Below are 22,481 nucleotides of genomic sequence, written 5' to 3'. Positions count from 1 at the left end.
GCAGGGCCTGCGGTAAGGCATGAGGGTACCTGGGCTGCAGGGAGGCAGCCAGGGTAGGAAAAGGCAGCAGATCCACACCCCCTTGCCAACGTAGATGATAAAATTCTACAGATTCCTGTCCAACCTGTCTCTGTCCCGTCTCTTGTCCCCAAGGGCTGGCTATCTGATGGAAGACGCCTATGTTGGAGCTTACAGTCCTACTGTGGAATTGTCACTGAAGCCAACAACAGCTTGTGATGGAAAGGGCATGTGCCAGCCAGAGGCACATAAATCAGGAGCATTTGAAGAGCGGCTCTGGCTCCGGGAGGAGGTTTTTGCTGTTTCCCAAGCCTGGGCCTTTCCATGTAGTGGCGGAGGACTTGCAGGAATTGCTCTCTGCTCTAAGCAGTGCAGCTTTGCCATCATACAGTAGTTATCAAGAGACCAAGTCAAGTAGGTGTGACTATGCCGCCCTCTTGTGGCAGCTCAAGTCTACACCATCTAAGTATTTTCACAGCTTTGGGTCAGCCCACAGCAACCTGTGTGCAGAAGAATGGTGTGATTAGAATGATTTGTTCAGCCCTGTGGGCTCTGTGTTGGCTGTGTGTGTGTTCCCTTGATGGGCTGCTCCATCTCTAGCTAGGTAACCAGTACAGCAGACTCTGTTCGAACTGCCCAAGAAGACCACAGACTCTGCTCAGTAGCTAAGGTGCTCGGCCAGGTTTATCGTCAATGAAGCACGGTCCTAGTGGCCTGACTCAGTGGTTACAGATACATTAACACTCACTGCACTGGACCAGCTTGGTGAACAGTGGTACGTTCTGTTTCCTCCCTCAGCTACAGAAGGACAACCCTTCTCCGGCCCCTCTTTTATACACTAATACAAAGAAGTTATGTATTGCCCCTCTGACAAGTTAGTTACCACCCTTTACCTTGTACCTGCTGGCTCAATCAAAACATCTTTGTCCATCATCCTGATCTTGTCTTTTAGAGAGGTCAGTGTGTCCTCATGTCAGACTTGGGGAGTGTGTTTACACCATAACTTCCTTTCAGGGTGTTCTGCTACTGCCTGTCTAAAACGTGCTTATGTGAATACTTGGTGCCTAGAAGTGCTTGTGTTCTTGCAATGTCAGCCCTGTTCTTGCCAAGTTCCTGAACCAGACAGCGAACCAGCAAGCCAGCATCTGCTTTGTAATGGGGCCTGACTTTTGCTCATAGCTTGACTCCTGCAAACTTTGCTTTATATCAGCACAGTCTCACTTTACATCACAACCCCTTCATGAGTGAAAACTTCACAGGGGCCTTAGGCCTTACTCCAGGTCTCAGGTGTTGCATTTCTCATTCTGCCCAGGGCTTTGGGACCAGCCACGTTTAAAGCTCTGTGGGGGAGTCTTAAGAGGAAGTGTCTCAACCCCTTTCCACCCCGCTCTTCCTTCTCATGGCTGGTCACCAGCCCTTCCCCAGATGGAAGAGAAATGGGGCTCGCTCCCTGCACCGAGCGTCTAGAGATCCTAGTGTGGGATTGGTGCCCGTTTTTCTAGGTGCTGTACACAACAGAAAGCAAGTCCAGACCTCTTACCGCTTACAATATTGACAAAACCCAAGCTCAGTGATCCTGTTCCCGTCTGGGCCACTCAGGTATAAAGCACAGCACCCTGGTTGTGTCTTAAATCAAGGTTCTCTTGCCTTCCGAGGCTGTAATGAGAATTAAATTAACCTACGGCATTTTTGTAAGGGTAGCCTGGGCCATTACTGCCTTCCTCACAGTGCGCTGTCTGCCTAGTTCCGATTGTGTACCTCCGAGGTGGCTGCAGTTCAGAGGTATTTTTGTGAAGGGGTTTGGGACCCCTCCGGAGAAGAGGTGCTCTCTCTTCATGTTGGGAGAGCTAACGGGCTTCACACTTACACTGGGGTCTTTTCTCCCTCCTTCAGGCATGCCAGCAATGCAGCTGTTCTTCACCCGACTGATGCAAGTTCATTGCCACTGGACCAGGACTGTCAGAAAACTTTCAGCCGTGATTGTAGTGGCAAGCCGAGCCTCTCCAAGGGGAGTTTCCAGAATCAGTAGAAGTTACATGCCTAACTCTCACATATTTGACTTGTGTTATAGCACACATAGGAAATCTAAGTGAAATACTGTAATCCTCTCTCCCAGGAAGAAACACATCTGTGCAGCACCTAGGTGTTGAGGCGGTCAGGAAAGACACACAGCATTGTGTAATCGGTGACTGTGTAGGAGGCCACAAAGATCCTCTGCGTGACTCTGTCGTCAGTGTGCAGTGTAGCCTCTAGCCCCAAACACTGGACAGAGACGGCGGCTGCAAAATGTCTTCTGATAACAAGAGCCTCCCTCGCAGGTCTCCTCTGGCCACAATTTAAGATGTTTGTCCCAGCAGATGGGAATCAGCAGAACTCCACTGAGTCCAGCGGAGGTTTGCTGATTTACATAGCTGAGCACCTGCACCTTAGGGTTTGCCTGGCACTTTGGGCAATATGATTTCAGTTGGATTGTTTTTCCCTTCCCCTTGATATTCAGGATGTCCATGTTGAGATTTCAGCGCTTCCAGAAACGCCCTGTATTCCTGGAATACTGGAACATCTATGGTGACATGCAGCAGAAAATTACCATAATTCTGCTCTCTCCTGGTTATATCAGCATTGCAGCTACTGGACGTGTTATACGGCAGCTCCAGTTCTGGCAGCTCTCAGTTCAGTGATGGGGGCTGATTCAGATCATTACAGCAGATTTGTCAAATGCTGTTGCTTCTGCCTACACAGCAGTCTAGTTTTACAATCCCGTGGTACTGGATCTTCCACTACTTCCCGTGGGAATCTATTTCAGTCTAATAGGTCTCCCGGTCAGGAAGTTTCTGCCGCATTCAGTTTCATCCTATTCCGTTCCTTCCAAAATAATTCTGCCTTTCCATCTTTGTTGCCAAATCATCTTGAAAACTCATAGCCAAATTATTGCCCATTTCTCCTGCCCTCAAGAACTCTCTAGTACATGTATCGTGAAGTTTTCTATAACACCTATCTTCATAGTAATTAACATTTCCAGGTTTCTGTCTACATTGCAGATTATTTGACCCTCAAATGTATTGGAGTGGCATGCATGTTTCTGGTGAATCACCCTTTTCATCCCATTTCTAGGCTCTCTCTAACACTTTGGATAACGTCTCTGGCATTGCTGATATTCACCTTTCAGGTAGTTTCATCCATAAATTATTTTAATTTCAACTCCTCCTTCTCGATCATTAATGAAAATCTGAACTGAGTCCTGAATTGACACTGTTCAATGCACCACTCCACTGCACCCTTGGCCTCCAGTCCTTTTCATCTCACAATGCTGTTCTTATCCCTCACCACTCTCCATCGCCACCACCACAGCTGAGCAGTTTCCACCACCATCTTCCTTGCCCCAGAAAGCACAGGACAAGCACGCAGACCTGCAGGGAACATGTCTGGAGCTTCTCTATCTCTCCTTGACCACCTCACAGCACCTTCACTGGCAAACACTTAACTGAACAGCTGTCTCTGAAGACCCCTCAGACCTGTGTCACATTGCACAAGCATCCTCATTTACTTATCTGGCTGCTCTGATCTGTGCAATACTTTATTATCTCTCTGATTACCTGATTCTCTGCATATTAATCAGCTCATTTATACCTTCTACGTAATGGACTGTCTCTGTCTCCATTTAGTTATCATAGGCAACAGGTTTAAAACAAAACAAAAAAAAGGGCGTTTTTCTTCACTTGGCGTAGTGTCAACCTCTAAAACTCCTTACCAGAGGATGTGGTAAAGGCTAGGACTTTAACAAAGTTCAAAAAAGAGCTAGATAGATTCATGGAGGTTAGGTCCATCAATGGCGATTAGCCAGGATGGGTAGGAATGGTGACTCTGGCCTCTGTTTGTCTCCTCACACGATCCCTCCCCTGTTGTGTTCCTTACCTCTAGGGCATCTGGCATTGGCCACTGTCGGCAGATAGGATACTGGACTGGATGGACTGTTGGTCTGACCCAGTGTGGCTGTTCTTATATTCTTATCTTCATAATTGTCTCTTCTGTAAAACTGGTATTTCAATGAAGGAATCTGTCATTCCATTGATTTTCTCTATCCATTTCTCAAAATTAATTGACTCACAGTTGATTGTATTTATTGACATCCACCTACTGTGTTCCCTCCACCAATTTTTTGCTGTCTTGTCTCTGTGCTCCTCCAGCGCCTTCTCCTTCTTACATCACCTTTTTGCCTTCCAGTCTTCCCTCCTCCTTTTGCTCTCTGTGGAAGCACTTCCTTTCTCTCGGCTTTCTTTTCCTGAGGATTTTTAATCGGCTATTTCTTTTGTGCAGAGAATAAACCCCATGTCCGTGATACCAGCCATTCCAGAGTTTATAGCGCGGACTAGAGAGTGGCTGTGCATGCCATGAATACTCTGCAAAAAGTTCTGTCATATGTTTATGCAAACAAGGAAGTTAGGGTCTCTGGGCATCAACTTATTTATGAGCTGTCATCTGTTATCTGACCATAGATCCTGCAAGCAAGATGTCTCTACACTCTCAAGTCTTTTTTAAAGTGGCTGCTTCCCTATTTTGCTGGACGCCCTACGTTCTTTGTTCCTGCCTTTCATATTTGGCCATACAGAAACACATATTGTTTGACTGCACACCGCTCTACCCTGACCTGGATTGTTCTATGGCAAAGCTGTGACAGTGGCCTGCACCTGTTGTGCATTCTCCCCATCTTTGTGTCTTTGCAAACTTTATCACTAATCATTTTGCACTTTCTTCCTGGTCAATAATAATAAAAAAGATGGTTATTTCCTGTACAGTAAGTGTGCTGCTGCTAAATATTTTGGTGTATGTGGCTGCCACTTGTAGCACACTTATGCCCTCCACAAAGGCGTTTGGAAAGCTTTTCCCTACCAGTGTCCACTAGGGGCTTTGCACACACCTTAAATACTCTTGCACTCCCTCCTGAGAACACAGAGGATGGGACAACCCCATACCAGTCACTTCCTCTCCCACAGCCTCAGTGATAAGATGCCAAAATACGAGAATGGCAGTTGGGTCACAGGATTTGTATGCACAGGATATCTTGCAGAATAACTATTATTAACTGTCATTCCTTCTTGGAGCTCCTGGGCATGTGGATTCCACTCATAGTAATTAAATGCAAGCAGTTTGACGCTTTGGTGCCACTGTCTGTGCTGATGGATCCAGCAGAATAAAAACTGAGGTCACCAGATGCTTGATTGAATAGTGCAATAATAATAATTTTTTTTAAACGGCTGTGGTTGAACCCAATAGGGCCACAAAGACTGTGGCTGCCAGTCTTCCCACTAGGTGAAATCTGGGACCATACCCCTGGGAAGAGGAGCAAGGGGTAGATTGGCAGAACCCAAGAGGAAGCAGGTCTCTTGATTCTTCCTCTATCCTCCTCCGCACACAGATCCAACTTCAGCCACAGTACGGATCTCATTAGAGAGAGATCAATGGAACAGGAGGATGGAGAGAAACACAGAGTGAGAGAGGTCTATTTGAAAACTCTAGCAGCCATGGAAGAAAGCATACAAAAGTCTGGAGACAGACTCAAAATTTCCTCTCCTGTTCCCAGTGACAATGAAAGCAATTGTCTCTCTCCTGTTGCCAAATGCATTTCAGTTAGTCTGAAGAAATGGCAATCAGACCTGGGTACCAACAACAATCCTGATGACTTTAAGCTCTTCTTCATCAAAGATGCCACCAAAGCCAAATCTAGTCAGCAGGGTGATGCTGTTGCAAAAAAAGCAAACATGATTCTGGGAAGCATTTACAGGTGTGTTGTGAGCAAGACACAAGAAGTCATTCTTCTGCTCTACTCTGCGCTGGGTAGACCTCAGTTGGAGTATTGTGTCCAGTTCTGGGCACTGCATTTGAAGAAAGATGTGGAGAAATTGGAGAGGGTCCAGAGAAGAGCAACAAGATTGATTAAAGGTGTAGAGAACATGACCTATGAAGGAAGGATGAAAGAATTGGGTTTTTTAGTTTAGAAAAGAGAAGACTGAGGGGGGACATGATAGCCATTTTCAGGTATCTAAAAGTGTGTCATGAGGAGGAGGGAGAAAACTTGTTCATTTTGGCCTCTGAGGATAGAACAAGAAGCAATGGGCTTAAACTGCAGCAAGGGAGGTTTAGGTTGGACATTAGGAAAAACTTCCTAATTGTCAGGGTAGTCAAACACCGGAATAAATTGCCCGAGGAGGTTGTGGAATCCCCATCTCTGGGGATATTTAAGAGTAGGTTAGATAAATGTCTATCAGGGATGGTCTAGACAGTATTTGGTCCTGCCATGGGGGCAGCGGACTGGACTCGATGACCTCTCGAGGTCCCTTCCAGTCCTAGTATTCTATGATTCCATGAATAATGCTATGGAACCTATCTATCCCAATTATAATCCATTGAAGACTAAAAGGCATTTAAAATGGAGAAACCCCCAGTTCCAAGGGCTTGGAGTGGTTCTGTTCCACCTACCACAGTGACTGGAAGAAACTGAGGCATTAGATCATGGGTTCCCAAACTGGGGTCGTGCCCCCCAGGGGGGGCATGAAAAAATTCCAAGTTTTGCTGCTATTTTTTGGGAGGGAGGGCGTGAGGGTCTTTCAAAAATCAAAAGGGGGGCGTGATGCCAAAAAGTTTGGGAACCACTGCACTAGAGGGTGCAGTGACCTCTCTTGTCTGTCCTTGCTCTTGGAATGTTTGGAGGCACTGGAGGGACGGGTGGGAGGGGAGCACACATGTGCTCTCCAGCCGGCACTGCCTGGGGAAGGTTCTACCATAAATAAAGGGCCACCAGACAGCAGGAGAATGCAGAGCTGCTCCAAGAAGAACAAGCTCTTGCTCATCTTGCCAGCCTCTCCCCACCTTCCGCACTTCATGATTTCACCCGAGGTGGGTGGTGAGTCCACTCATCCACCAGCTGCCTCAACATAGCTGCTTCTGGGCTATCTGCCAGCTTCTCTCCACTCCCAGCCTCTGAAATGAGCTGGATGACTCCTGCTGCTTCCAGGGCTGTGAGATAGGACAAGGCAAATAGAGAGAAGTGGCTGGTGTGGTGGGGTGGCTAAGAGAGATGAAGGAAGCTCACTGCAGGCACCCAACCCACCACCAGTAGCCAAACAACCTGTGCCGTCATCCTGTTAAAATGCCCCCCCCCAAGAATCATTAATCAGTTTTTTACCACACATCCACCAGGGAACTGAGACTTAAAGGTAAGTTAGGCACAAATTTATGATTTAAAAAAAGAAAATGTTGGTGGATTTAATATTAATAGAAGAAATATCATCATGGGTTTTCAAAAATGTTATAATTACAACGGGTTTCTGCTTGTATTTGAACTTTCCCCCTATACTGGTTGACTAATCCAAGGTGTCCGAGGAAAATGGAAATAAGTAACATAGTGTAAAGTAAATGAGATGTAAAGCATTTCAATTTTAATCATTCAAATATTTTATAAACAGTGGAAAAGTTCTGAGTTCTTTCTTCCGTGTTGTCTGTCTTACTGGGTGACTGCATATATTTTAATCTTCTAATTAATGTTAATTTCTACTCAATCTGGCATCTTCAAATAATCTAATTCTGATCATTGTGAAGTATATATTTTCCTCATACTTGAAACTACAGTGCACAATCTTCTTCCCCTTAACATCTCTTGACCATACATTTTTAAAAATCTTATTTCCTCTGCTTTATTTATGTTCAGAAAATTAAAACCTACACTGTGAACAGAATCTTCCAAAAGCTTCATAATAATTTCACGATTCCTAGAAAGCATCCTGGTCACGTGACAAACATAGCTATTCCATTGTACTGTCAGTCATCTGTCAGAAGACAGTTTTACAAATCATTCATGAAGCCCTCCACATTGCCATACAAAACTAAATTGCATACCATGAAACGTGCTTATAGTGAAGTCAGCTTTTCATAAAACAATTTCACTCAGGTGGAGGTTCTCTCTAATTGGAATTGTGATTTGCATCACCGAAATTGCAAATTGACTTTTGCTGAAACAAGTAGAGGCTTTCATTCTACTTCGTTATAAATGGGGTTTTATATTATAAAGTTCACATTGAAAATATAATGGAAACTGTTTAAAGTTAGGTGGTTCAAAATCAGCTATAGTTTCATAGTATTTTGGAGAGCCTGGAAAATAAAGCTAAAATTGACGAATCTACAGGACAATTTGGGAAACTCTACAGGTTTGCACTGATTTCACACATTAGAACGTCAGTGTTCTTGTGCAAGAACTCATGGCCAGTGTAGACAGGCAGCAAGTTTTTGCGCAAAAGCAGCTGCTTTTGCGCAAGATCGCGCCAATGTAGACACAGCCATAGTGTCTGAATCTGGTGGAGAAAGGGTTGTTTTTGAACCTCTGGAGATTAATGATAGATTAGCTAAAATATCTGTGTTTATAGACATTTTATAACTATCTGAGATTTTTATATTGCTGCCCATCACCATTGTATTTGAGGGTCTTCCATGTAAAATTAAGAGCGGTTGCAAAGTCCATAATGAACTACATAGAGTTTTTGGTGCATCTCACTTTGAGGGAATAAATCTGCTTGGGATAGGGTTTTTTGAGGTGTAGGGAGAGATTTGGGGATCAAAGAGGTGTTTAAGCTGTGTGCCTTATGATAGAAAAAGCCTTCTCAAAGAGAAAGGCTTTGCAATGTTTCTTAATAATGGTCAGACTCTGGATCGGCCTGAACTCTGGAAGACTGTTTCATATGGATCGCCTCAAGAGGCTTTGTCCTGAGCTCTCACATGCTTCAGTCTGGTCTTTTTGATCTGCACTACCCCAGAAGAGTGCAGCTGTCATGAGTACTCATAGCTCACAATTCAGTCTTTGATGTAACTGGGATGTAATCTGGTAAATGCTTTGAAAATCAGGACCAAAGCATTTATCTGCCATTGGAACATGACTGGGAACCAGTGGAGGGATTTGAGAACTGGTCCAGTGTGTTCATGGAGTCCTGAGCCATGGAGAAGGTGGGCAGCCACATTCTGTACCAACTGGAGGCTGTGCCCATCTTCACATTCAGGTTCAGATACACTGAGTTACAATAATCCAAACTAGATGTGACAAATCACGGTAGAAAAGGACAAAGTTTCTTAGCAAACTGGAAGTGAAAGGCAGTATTTTTGGAAACAGATTCTCCTTGATCATCAAAGCTTTTCAAGGAGCCAAAAAGGACTGTGCAGCTTCTTATCCCTTTGATGGGGAGCGTATGCCTTAACTGGAAGGCAAAGACAACGTATTGGCCTTCAAAATGCACGTTAGTTTTGCCTTGGTTCAGCTAGTGCCAGCTGCTAGTCATGCAAAAGCACATTTCCTGTAGGCGCTCTGATATTATAGTACTGGTGGTGACTAAATCCATTATTGGTGAAATAAATAGTTAAGTGTAATCAGCATACTGTTGGCAACTGAGCCCAAGGATTCTCACAATTTCCCCAATAGTATCATGCATATTTTAGAGAAGTAGGGATAGTCTGGATCCATGTGAGGCACCAAAGGTGAGGGCCTTTGCAGACAAGGGAACAGGTACACATCACCATTCTCTGAGTTCGGCTGGGAAGGAACAATTGGAGCCACCATACTTCTAGGCCATCTACTCTGGTATATCATATAGGCACGTATGTTAGAATGGGATGGTAGAATCTCTTGTCACTGGAGATATTTAAGTGCAGGTTGGACAGACTATCAGGGATGATCTAGATCAGATCTGGGCAGAATACAGCCCGCAGACTATATGCGGCCTGCCAAGACACCGGATCCGGTCCACGGATGCTACAGGGAGCCCCAGGCAGGCTCCTACGTGCCTCACCCCCCCCTGCAGGTCACTCAGAAACATGGCTGTGGAGCAGTTTTTCTTTAAAAACCATGAGTCCGGAGAAGAAGAGGGAAAGTTTTAGGAGATGCTCCCACTCTCAAAACAATCCCATTGGCCGGCTTCTGGGCAGAAATCAGCCAATGGGAGTTGCTTGTTTCAATAACAGGCAGCCACAAAGCACAAGGGGCTCCAGAGCATGTGGTTGCAGCCTGTGCAGGGGTGGGGCAAACAGGGAGGCTGATTCAGGAGCGAGCTGCTGGCTGGTAAATCTCCTGGCAGAGCCTGCCTCTGCCACCCCAGTTCCTCCCTTCCCCAACCTTCTGCCCTGCACTCTCCATACCCAAATCCTCTGCCCCCCTCCTGTACCCATATCCCCTCCCAGATCTGGCACCCCAATCCTCTGCCCCAGATCACAGTCCCCTCCTGCCCTAGCTCACAACTGAAATCCCTGCACCCCTTCCTTCCTGTACCCCAATTCCCTGCTCTAGGGACTGCACTCCAGCCCAGTGCCCCAGGTCACAACTGCCTCCTTCACCCAAACTCCCTCCCTTACCCCAAGCTTCCTTCTGCACCCGATCTCCATCCCAGACTTTCACCTTCCTCCATTAATATCATGCAAGAGTGCAGCCCTCGACCACTTTCCAAATCCTTGGAGTGGGTCCCCATCAACAATTATTGCCCACTCCTGATCTAGATGGGTGCTTAGTCCTGCTATCAGTGGAGGGGACTGGACGTGATGACCTCTCGAGGTCCCTTCCAGCCCTAGTGTTCTGTGAGTCTCTGATTCTATATAGTGTGTCTCCTTGGAGTGCAGGGGGAAAGGACTGGCTGTCTGGGGAAGCGCCATAGACAGAGCGGTGCTGGGCAGGGCAGCAGAGTGCAAAAGTGAGCTGCTGACTACAGTTGTGCTGGGGTTTGCTACATGGACTAAGAGGGTGCTATGGATACGAGGGAAGTGGCCCAGGGAAGATAGGCAGCAAATTGGAGGAGGGGCAGTAGGTAGTTTCCAGGTTCTTGGGTCAGGACCCAAAGTAGTGGGAGGGCCTTCTCCTCCCTTGACACTCCACTTGCCAGTGAAGGAAGAGGCCAGTGTCGACTGCAGTTTGCCCCGGGATGGAAGTGGGGGGTGGTTGGTCTTTGGACTGCATTTGGCTGCTGAGGCAGTGCCCTGGAAGGGGAGAGAAAGTGGTGTGGGGCACAGCTGTATGGCCATGCCCAGAAGAGGATGCCATGGTCTGGGGAGCAATGCGGGTCCCAGCATCATGGAGACTGAAGAAATGAAGGTGGCAGTACAGCATCTCAGGAGGGTGCACTGGCACCAGAGAGCTAATTCCCAAAACAGCTAAGAGGAGGCACCATGGTGATGAATCTCACCCTGTTACAGGGAGACTGAAGTTAAATATTAGGAAAATCTGCTGAGAAGGATACATGAGCACTAGAACAGGTTATCTAGGGAGGCTGTGGAATTCCTATCAATGGTGGACTGAGTTTGAAAAATGAGTTAAACAGCCATCAGGAATGGCCTAAGTATACTTAACCCTGCTTTGGTATGCGGCAGGGTGGGGAGCAGATACATGACCTCCTGATGTCCCTTTCAGACCTTCTGTGTTTCTATCTCAATTAATGTAATGTATGGGTTATCTTTTTGGAATGATAAAGTCTCAATTTATTGTTCAAGACATTAAAAAAGTGTCTGAGATGTTATATCTAATTCATGACCCATTCCTTAGTTTATGTGGTAGCCTTAAACTCCATCTTGAAAATAAAATATGGAATGATTAGTAAGAACTTTTGTTCTGTGCCTTAACCATTTGCCATTAAGATAAGTAATTTCTACACCCTCAACCCAACTTTCTTCTCTAAAATGATCTAGAGGTTTTCTTCCCAAGTTCCATTCCCACTGAAAAATTGAGCTCCCTGGACACAGTTGCTCAGTGCAGTAGATTGAGTTTTTTTGAGATAATTAAACAAGGCCACAAGCCTTTCAAATACATTCATGACTAGCATTTACTGATGTCTGAATGATATATTAGTCATAATGGAAGTGATTTGAATGGAAGCTACATTAAAACTAAAATAATTAAAAAAATGATTACTAAAATATTTTTCTGTTATGTTTTCCTTACAAAAGTTCCCCATTTTTCAGTCCCATGTCAGGTGCTGTTCATCTTGTTAAGCTCCACTGATATGGTTGGTGGTCTAAGAAAGTTTGTTCAGTTATCAGAGAACCCTTAGAAAACTTGCAATCTCAGAAACACTACAGATTGCTTACCTTTCCCCTTCTTATGTGAAGGTAGACTACAGAAGATCCTGTGGAAAGATGAATTAAGTTATCCAGTACAGAAACTAAAGTGCATTTAGTGAACAACCTAACCTCCAGAAGCCCTAGTCCTAATAACTGTTAGCTAATTATATGGCTGTTATGTATGTAGTTATGACTATTTTCTACTTATTTCACATTTAAAAAGACAGCAATAACTAGAGAGCTAGTCAGTTAAAAAAAGTTTCAGGTCCTACACTATCTCCTTAGTGTCTCTTGATTATTTTTCTCTTCCCCGGGGTGTTTGAAAGACCCTGTCATGGGGCTGATGCGGCTTGTCCCCACTTGGAGCGTGTAGGGGTATTTGTGCTCCCTGTGGTACTACCCTCACATACAGAACACTGAAGCCTAATGGACTAAGTCTGATTCTAGAGTCTGCCTTTAGGGCAGCATGGCCCAATGGCCAGTCAGTTACACCAACCTTTGCCTCAGGGCAGCATGGCCTAACACCCAGAGTCAATCACAGCAGCCTTCTCACCCTGACCCCAGCCTAGGGCCCTAACTCCCACCACAGGGTCAGTGGAGAATTCAAGTGCAACATGCTGACTAAATAGGGTGGGAGGTACCTCTCCCTCACCCTCTCTGGGTCACTTCCTATCCTGTGTTTTAAGGCTGCCAGCTGCAAAATGTTGGGGGTCACTGGGCTCCTCTGAAGTGGACCCTCCAGGTCTCCCTGGGCTCTGAGCATCACGGGGAGGCAGGGCTTCCCGGCCAAGGTGTGAGTGGTTCTTTGGAGAAGCACCCATCCCAGGTCCGTCCTCTCCATCCGTGTGCCCTGAACGAGCTGAGCTACTCCCTTTTGTAACTGACACCCAGTTGGAGCATTCCCAGCATGGCTGGGGGGACGTAGCCTCCTCAGTCCAAGGGTTGGCATTAACTTTCTCAGTACCAGTGAGGGGCTTGTATGTCCTGTCCCAGACCCACATAAAAACAGAAGAAACCAGTCAGCAAGCCCTGAGAGACGTAAGTAACTTGACTCATCTGAATAAAGCTATAAAATAGGTGTTTGTAGGCCCAACCCTTTCTTACAACAAAGGGGAAACAGTGAAACTGACTCTAAACAAAGGTCTCTCATTTGTGCAGAGGACACAAATGGAAAGAGAAAAATAACGTCCTTTCATCTCATTCTATGCAATCATTTAAGGTGTTATTTGTAACAATTGTTCAACATATTTGACTGAAGTGTGTTTTCTCAAGCTGATTGTGTTCCTTTAAACATAAGACATCTGCCTGCCTGTCTGCCAGGGCACAGAGTTGTCAGACACTCAGGTCCCATGGTGATGACCCAGTTTAGATACCTAGATATCAATGAATTCAAACTGAGCCCTTTACAGGCTGGTTTTACTCTCTGTATTGGAAAAATAATAGGCACATTCCTTTTCCCGATATACTTTTGTTTTTAGCCCCAGACAAGCCTCGCAGAGACAGATACCGATTACAGCTAGACCGCATTTCAGTACAACATATTATTTATAAACATTAATCACCCAGAAACCTCAAATTATAAAAAGAAATGTATGGAAGAAAATGAAGATTAGTTCATATTTCAGAGACATGTCACATGCTTTCCCCTTTACTCTATTTCTTTTAGTAAAATCATGGGTGGTGGGTATAACAGACCAAGAAAGACTCAGCCTTCGATGCAGCTGCTGCCATGGGACACTGGGCTAGAGGTGCGTGGGCCAGGGTTTTATTGGCTGGCTTGGGCTGACCTAGGGCATCTCCAGGGACAGTGTCTCAGGATTCCACTGCCTTCAGGGTTCTCTGGCTGGGGGGTGGCGTATGGAAGCTCAGCGCTGATGGGGGCTGATGGGGGGCAGAAGCTTGTATGGAGGGGCTGCAGGGATAGCCTCCCTAGACAGGGAGTCCACCTGCCTCACATGAGTAAAATATTGAGATTTCATGTGGATGAGTAGCGTATTAGAACCTGGATAGAGTGAAGAGTGATTTAGATAAACTCCTCTCCCTAAAAGGCCCACAAAGAATGTGAAAAAGACATGAAAACTAGTAGTAAAAAATATGTACATCATAAGCAGGAAAACTGCCAAACAGAGGGGTTTCCTGAATAATCAAGCTACTAAAGTCTCAGAGGGGTAGCTGTGTTAGTCTGTAATTTTAAAAATTAGTCCTGTAGCACCTTAGGGTATGTCTACACTACAGCACTAATTCGAACTAACTTAATTTGAATTAGTTAATTCGAACTAAGCTAATCCGAACTAGTGCATCTAGACCTAAAAACTAATTCGAATTAGCGTTTTGCTAATTGAACTAACATGTCCATATTGAGTGGACCCTGAACCGAAGTTAAGGCTGGCCGGAACCAATGCTGGCAGGCATCTGGTTAGGACTTAGAGCGTGGAGCTGCTGCCTCAAGCTAGCTGAGAGCTGTACTTAAAGGGACCCCATCCCCACCTCGGACAGAGTTCTCAGGGTTCCCCACTTGCTTGTCTACCTCGATGAGGGACAGCAAAGCAGTCCTGTCTTGGAGTGCCCTGAGTGCCCACACTCGGAACACCACAGCACTCGGCCATCAGCCCAGCTGCACTTGCCACAGGCTGCCATCCGGAGGGGGTCAATCGGGGGACTGTCAGGATCCAGGAGGCCCTGCAGGAGAGCTTCCACCCCGAGGAGCCCGCAGAGCCACCCCAGTCCTTCCCATCGGGGGCTCGTATCCCATTCCTCCCTCACCTCCTTCCACTTAGCCCTCCCTAACCCCCCTTCCTGATGTAAAAAATAAAGGACACGTGTGTTCAAAAATAGAAACTCTCTTTATTTAACAAAACTGGGGGGGGGGGGGGATTAACCTCTGGGGAGACTGGGAAAAGGAGGTGGGAGAGGGAAAGAGAAAGGGTGAGAAAGGGGAGGTGGAAACCTGGGAGGAGGGAGCTGGAAGGGGGAAGCCAGGGGAAGAAGGAGGAGGGGAAGTATCAAACTATAGTATGCCATATCTTCAGTACTGTGTACAGATGTGGTCTCCTCACCTCAAAAGACATGTTTTGGCCTTGGAAAGGGTTCAGAAAAGGGCAACTAAAATGATTAGGGGTTTGGAACAGGTCCCATATGAAGAGAGGCTAAAAAGACTGGGACTTTTCAGCTTAGAAAAGAGGAGACTGAGGGGGGTTATGATAGAGGTCTATAAAAGCATGAGTGGTATGGAGAGAGTGCATAAAGAAAAGTTCTTCATTAGTTCAATAGAAGGACTAGAGGACACCAAATGAAATGAATGGGTAGCAGGCTTCAAACTAATAAAAGAAAGTTCTTCTTCACAAAGCAAATAGTCAACCTGTGGAACTCCTTGCCACAGGAGGCTGTGAAGGCTAGAACTATAACAGAGTTTAAAGAGAAGTTAGATAAAGTCATGGAGGTTGGGTCCATGGAGTGCTATTAGCCAGGGGGTAGGAACGGTGTCCCTGGCCTCCGTTTGTGGAAGACTGGAGATGGATGGCACGAGACAAATGGCTTGGTCATTGTCTTCGGTCCATCCCCTGCAGAGTACCTAGTGTTGGCCGCTGTTGGCAGACAGGCTACTGGGCTAGATGGACCTTTGGTCTGACCCAGTACGGCCATTCTTATGTTCTAAGCTCAGGGTCAGTGGTCTCACTAGACCACTTTGATTTTCATGCAGACCTGCTCCTGGGTTCGCATGTGGCCCTTGGTGGCCAGGCTGGCAGTTATCCTGCCCTAGACGGCCACTTTCCTGTGTCTAGTGCAGAGGTCGTGGACGTTGGAGACCTTCCCCCAAACCTCCATGAGGTCCATGATCTCTGCACTAGACCAGGTGGGCACCTGCCTCTTGTGGCCCCAGGCAGGCTCCTGGGAGCCACCAGCCTGGTCCCGGGAAGAGGCGGGTGGCTGGCTCATGCCAGGTGCAGGGTCTGCTGGCTGGGTGCTGGCAGGCTTGCAACTGACACAAGCACCATAGCCAGACCGTGCCCCTTTAAGGGCTCCGGGGCCGGAAGGGGGGCAGAAGAGTTTTCATGGTTTGGCCCAGAGTGGCCACCAGGGCAAGCTGGGGAGGGCTAGCCTCCCACTAGTTCGAATTAAGTGCCTACACCACCCTTAATTCGAACTACTTAATTCGAACTATGCGTTAGTCCTCGTAGAATGAGGTTTACCTAGTTCGAATTAAGTTTGAACTAGAGGTTTGTATGTGTAGCACCTATGAAAGTTAATTCGAACTAACAGCTGTTAGTTTGAATTAACTTTGTAGTGTAGACATACCCAAAGAGACTAACAAAAAATATATATATAGCAGCATGAGCTTTGGTAGGCAAAATCCACTTCTTCTCAAGATCATCTGAAGAAGTGGGTTTTGCCCATGAAAGCTCATGATTATCTAATCTAATCTATCTGTTAGTCTTTAAGGGCATGTCTACACTGCAGCCTTATTTCAAAATAATGGGCTATTTATTCCGAATTCTGTAATCCTCATTTCACAAGGAATAACGCCTATTTCAAAACAGCTTCAGGAGGTAGCTGAGTTAGTCTATATGATTAACTTAAAAAACAACAAATAGTCTGGTAGCACTTTATAGACTAACAAAACATGTAGATGGTATCATGAGCTTTCATGGGCACAGCCCACTTCTTCATTATTTTGAAATATGGTGTGTGTAGACAACTCAGTTGTGGTTATTTTAAAATAAATGGCCTCCAGGGATTCTCACAACTGCCCTGGTAGCCACTCTATCCACACTCATCAGAACTCTATAGTTCCACGCCCCTAGCAGTCTTTAAAGGTGCTGCCTCAGGGGAAAGGGCTTGTGGCACAAGGAAAACCCTGCTAGCCCTGTGCCACACACCAGCAGCCTGTTCTGCCTTCCCCGCTGCCATGAGCAACCTCCATGCTCCCACCAAGTCCTCCGTGGCTGCAAGGGAGCTGGCAGCCACCTCTGAAGCCCTTGCCTAGGGGCGAAAGAGGAAGGCACCATCCTGGTCCGCTACGGAGCTCCTGGATCTCCTTGAAATCTGGGGAGAGGAGGCAAACCTCCAGGATCTTCGCACCAGGTGCAGGAATGAGGACGTTTATGGTCAGATGGCCAACAGACTGGGCCAGAGGGGGCATAGCCACACCCAGGAGCAGGTCAGGATGAAGATTAAGGAGTTGAGGCAGTCCTATACCAGGGCCAGGGAGTACAGCACCCCACTCCTGACCAGCTCCACGGCTGTCCCTTCTCCCCCCTTGTTGACAACTCTGGATACCTGTTGTCAGCCTCCCAGAGGGCATGACTGAGAATGAGGGGGAGGAAGATGAGGAGGCCAGCACCGACACCATACCCACCAGCATGTTCCTGGAGACACCCCCCCCCCACTTCCGGGATGCGTCCCAGGGCTTGGAGGAGGACAGGGAAGGCCCATCAGGCGAATTCCAATACTTTCCCTAGACACACACAGGGGGAAGTGGCCAGCGGTAAGGGACTGCACACTCCTCGCATGGCCTTCTCGGGCTGGGGATCGCAGTGGAGAGAGGAGCCTATCCATGTGGGTGCCCATGGAGCGCTAGTTTGGAGCACATAGCCGCAGTGAGGCTGCCGAAAAGGAATCTTGCCCTCCTGCTCACAGGGTTCCTGCACAGCCCTGCTGTACCCCTGACCCCGTGGTGGGACATCTTCCCACCACAAGCCACAGCTGAAGATAGGGTTAGGGACACACACACAGCAATGCTGCACATGGCACATGGGCATGTCTACACACTCAGGGTAGCATCTGCTCCCGGGGCAGTGCAGCGCAGCGAGGTGGATATTCGCCCCCTGCCAAGGGAGTCTGCTGAGAGGGGGAGGAAAAGGAGAGGACCCCAGTAGAACCTCCCCAGCAAGTGGCGCCCGCCACTCACACACATGTCTCCCAACACTTTCCCTCCCCCTCCAGAGGGCAGGGATACAAGCTCTCTCCCTGTGGGACACCGCCACTGCCAGACTTAGCGTATGCATGGCATGGAGGGAAGCCAAGCCACCCCGTCCCCCTCCTCCCACCCGCAGGCTCCTGGCCTGGCCAGCACCTTCCCATGCCTGCTTGTCCCCAGATGTGGGAGTAACGAGGCTCCTCCCTGGGACATCTGTGCCCCTGCTGGAAAGTGCCTGCTGTCTAGACCTCAAATGGCCTTGCTTGAAGCACATCACCTTCATCTGACCTGACACCTTTCAGTGTCAGCTCAGAGATGAGGACTCCTGGGATAACTGCCCTTCTCTTTGTTCTTCACAGCTGAACCATCTGCAAGTAGGGCATGAGCTACATCTACCGTGCCAGCCTCCCTACCTCACGATAGCCGCAGGTGCCGCTGACCCCGTGAGGACCTCCAGCGGGAGCACGTAGCCTGCCTCCATTCCCCCCAGTAGTCTCTGGACCAGCAGGAGCAGAGGTTAGAGGCGGATCTGGAGGAGCGCTGTGCTGACCATACACTGCTCTACTTGGTGGGAGCTGTCTCAGGAGGCCTGGAGCATGTGCATGGCATACAGTGCTTCTGCCAACCGCATGGTCACTATGATTGAGTGGTGTAGCAGCTGCCCTCCCCCGCACCTGCTCCTTCCCAAGACCTCCTGGCACCCATTCCCACCCCTCTGGCTTCTGCCCCTAGCCTCTGTGATCACTGAGGGCACTGCACATGAGGCAGTGGAACCACTTAAGCAGGCACCAGGTCCCATCCCCATCCCTGAGCCTCTCTTCCCTGCTCCTCCCCCTTTTACCTCTCTCCTTCCCCTTCCCAGGTTCCTTCCCCAGTCCCTCCCCAGTTACATTTACCCCAATAAAAAAAACTCCCATTTCTTGTTCTAAACCAAAAAGTGTGGTTTATTATGTCTGCAGGGGAAGAGGAAAGGGAAGGGAGGGCAGGGGACGGGAGAGGTAGGGGAAGGAAGGAACAGAGGAGCACTGCAGAGGCCCCTTGTGGGGAGGCCCAGGGGAGTGTCACGTGTCCTTGTCTGAAACTCTCCCTCGGGGCCTTCTAGATGCACACAGCTCCCTGATGAGCCTGCTGGATGGCAGCCATGTGTGGCTGCTCAAAGACCCTGGCCAACCGCTCTGCCTCTGCACCCCATCCTGGCAGGAATGTCTCTCCCTCATTTTTGCACAGGTTGTGCAGGACACAGCAGGACAAGACCACTTGGGAGACATTCTGCTTGCCGAGGTCCAGCTGGGTAAGGAGACAGCAGAACCTCCCTTTGAGATGGCTGAAGGCGCCCTCACAAAATGCAGGTGCTGCTGAGCCTGGTGTTAAAATGTTCCTTGGTGGGGTCCAAGTGTCCTGTGTAGGCTTTATTAGTCAGGGGAACAAGGGGTAGGCTGCGTTTCCTATGATGCACATCGGCATGTCCATGTCCCCAACTGGATGGTGCAGTCGGGGAAAAAAGTGCTAGCATGCATCTTTCGGAACAGGCTGGAGTTCCTAAAGAGGTGGGTGTCATGCATCTTCCCCGACCACCCGACGTTAATGTCGGTGAACCAGTCCCACTGGTCCACGAGGGCCTGCAAGACCACGGAAAAGTACTGGACGTTAATGTAGTCCGATGCCCAGTGGTCGGGAGCCCAGATAGGGATATGAGTGCTGTCAATGTCCCTCCCCAGCAGTTGGGGAAGCCAATGGGGGCAAAGCCGGCGACAATGGGGTCAACTTTGCCCAGGATGATGACCCTGCGCAGAACGGTGGTGTTGATGGCCCTCACTACCTGAAGAAGGAGACAAACAGAGAATCGCAGAGTTGACAGAGCCCTCACCAGGACAAACCCCTGCCTTAAACCATCCCCAGCAGGGCTTTGTAAAGGCAGGACTGAAAAACGTTTCAAAGAAGGGAGCTTCCACCTCCCCTTCCCTAGGGAACCCCATTCTAGCAGTTCACCACACTCCTGGGACAATAGCACGAGAGTGCCGTACCTGCACGACCACAACCCCAACGGTTGATCTCCCAACACTGAATTGGTTCCCGATGGAGCAGTAGCTGTCCAGCATAGTAAGCTTCCAAATAGCAATGGTGATCTGCTCCTGGAGGGGGATGGCGGGTTGCATGTGGGTGTCCCATTGTGTGAGGGCAGAGGTGAGCCATTCGCACAGCTCCATGAAGGTGTCTTTCCACATGTGGAAGTTCTGGAGCCATTGCTGGTCATCCCAGTGCTCCATGATGATCCGATCCCACCAGTCGGAATTGGTGTCCCGGTGTTGTTGCAGAATCATAGTCATCATTCATATCAGTCATCAATCATCATCATCATCCAGTGTTCACAGGAAGGCTCACCACATTGAAGACAGGATTCTCCTAAAGCCTATTGTTTTTCTCTAATTGTTTTTCTGTGGCCCTTCCCAACCAACTATCTATACTCTGGTCATCTGAAGAAGTGGGCTGTGCCCACAAAAGCTTATGATACCATCTACATGTTTTGTTAGTCTATAAATAAACTTAAAAAAAATCAACAAATTTATCTATATTCAAATCATCTTATCTAGTGGGCATTCCCCAGGTGTAACTATATTTGAAATGCAGATAGTTAATATTCATAACTGATACATGTATACAAATAGAATAATCATATTGAGCAAATCATAACCTTTCCAAAGACACCTGACATGACTTATCTTGCTTGAAATACATCATAGCGATGTCATGATTATGTCATACCAATATCATTATGAAGAATACGGGGTGCAGTATCACAGCGGGTTTGGAACAAAATGATAAAATAAACATTAATAAGTCACCAGGACCAGATGGTATTCACCCAAGAATTCTGAAGGAGCTCAGAGAAATTGCAGAACTTCTCACTACAGTAGGTAACCTATCACTTAAATCAGTCACAGTGGGAGACAGAATTCTGGGCTAGACGGACCACTGGTCTGACCCAGCATGGTCATCCATGCTTATATTCCTACATTTATATGGCACAGATGGGAATACAACCAGTATCTTTCAACTTATAGTTGTTAGTGATATCCCCCAGATGGTGCTGTCTCTCTAAAGAGGTGAGTCACAACAAGATCTAAATCAGCCATACACTATTACAACTTAAGTAAGTGTAATATTTGTGTGTTCAGGAGCTTGTGCACCTGCTCTAGTTTTCTAGTACATTTCTGAGTAATAACATTGAAGATTCTCCTTAGAACCTCTCTGCAGCAGAAACTCACAGGATGCAATTCCCCTGTCACTATAACCGATTTCAAATGGTGCTAGAAAATAGTATTGACTCTGAACACCAAAAGAAATCAGTCATCCTCTAAAGGGGTTACTGGAACCTGTAGCAAAGAAGAAGTGAAGTATATTAGAAAACTGTACTTTATATCTGAGAATTTCAAAGAACTTTATAATCAGTAATTAATCATAACACCATGCCTCTCATTAGACAATTACAATGCACATTATTACTGATGTCTAAATGGATTCACAAAGATGTCTGGATGCAAATTTTCAGAGGTACTCACTGTGCATGTCTCAAATTCTGTATGACTAACTTTGGACATCTCACCCACAAACCTTCAATCTTGGATACCAAAATTAAGCACTGTAATCCATATTTAGCTAACTACATGAATGAGCTATTTTTCATAGGTACTAATACTGGTGGCTTTCACTGACTATGCTGGGAACTGTAAGTGCTCAGAACCTATGAAAAATCAGATCACAGGCAGCTAAAGGCACAAAAATCAAGGACTCCCTCCTCCCCCATCACCTTTTTCTGCAAAAAGAGAAAACACTTGAATCACAGACACAAAATGATTCAACAGTAGAACTGGGAACAGCAGCTAGATCTACTGACTCTCCCATTACATACACAAAGTCATTTCAATCTCTTCAATAAATAACTAAGGGTATGTCTACACTACCCTCCTAATTCGAACTAGGAGGGTAATGTAGGCATACCGCACTTGCAAATGAAGCCCGGGATTTGAATTTCCTGGGCTTCATTTGCATAAGCCAGGAGCCGCCATTTTTAAATCCTGGCGAGTTCGAACTCCGTGCTGCGCGGCTACACGCGGCACGAACTAGGTAGTTCGGATTAGGCTTCTAATCCGAACTAGCTGTACTCCTCGTGGAATGAGGAGTACAGCTAGTTCGGATTAGGAAGCCTAATCCGAACTAGCTACTCTGTGCCGCGTGTAGGCACGCGGCACGGGGTTCGAACTAGCCGGCATTTAAAAATGGCGGCGCCCGGCTTATGCAAATGAAGCCCGGGAAATTCAAATCCCGGGCTTCATTTGCAAGTGTGGTATGCCTACATTACTCTCCTAGTTCGAATTAGGAGGGTAGTGTAGACATACCCATACAGATTATTTTACAAGGGTAGAGTTAGAGCTAATATATTAAACAGTATCCATGGAGTTCTGTCAGTGTG

General features: G+C 47.2%; 1 protein-coding gene across 4 annotated transcripts in view; it reads right to left on the bottom strand.

The window, feature by feature from the left end:
- LOC112545341 (uncharacterized) overlaps positions 1-22,481 on the bottom strand; it is a 292,857-nt gene that overhangs the window by 14,739 nt on the left and 255,637 nt on the right. The window lies entirely within an intron of this gene.

Source organism: Pelodiscus sinensis, chromosome 1, assembly GCF_049634645.1.
Source record: "Pelodiscus sinensis isolate JC-2024 chromosome 1, ASM4963464v1, whole genome shotgun sequence".
Taxonomy (NCBI): domain Eukaryota; kingdom Metazoa; phylum Chordata; order Testudines; family Trionychidae; genus Pelodiscus; species Pelodiscus sinensis.
Note: the sequence above shows the minus strand (reverse complement) of the source record. Positions and strands in the feature narration are given on the sequence as shown.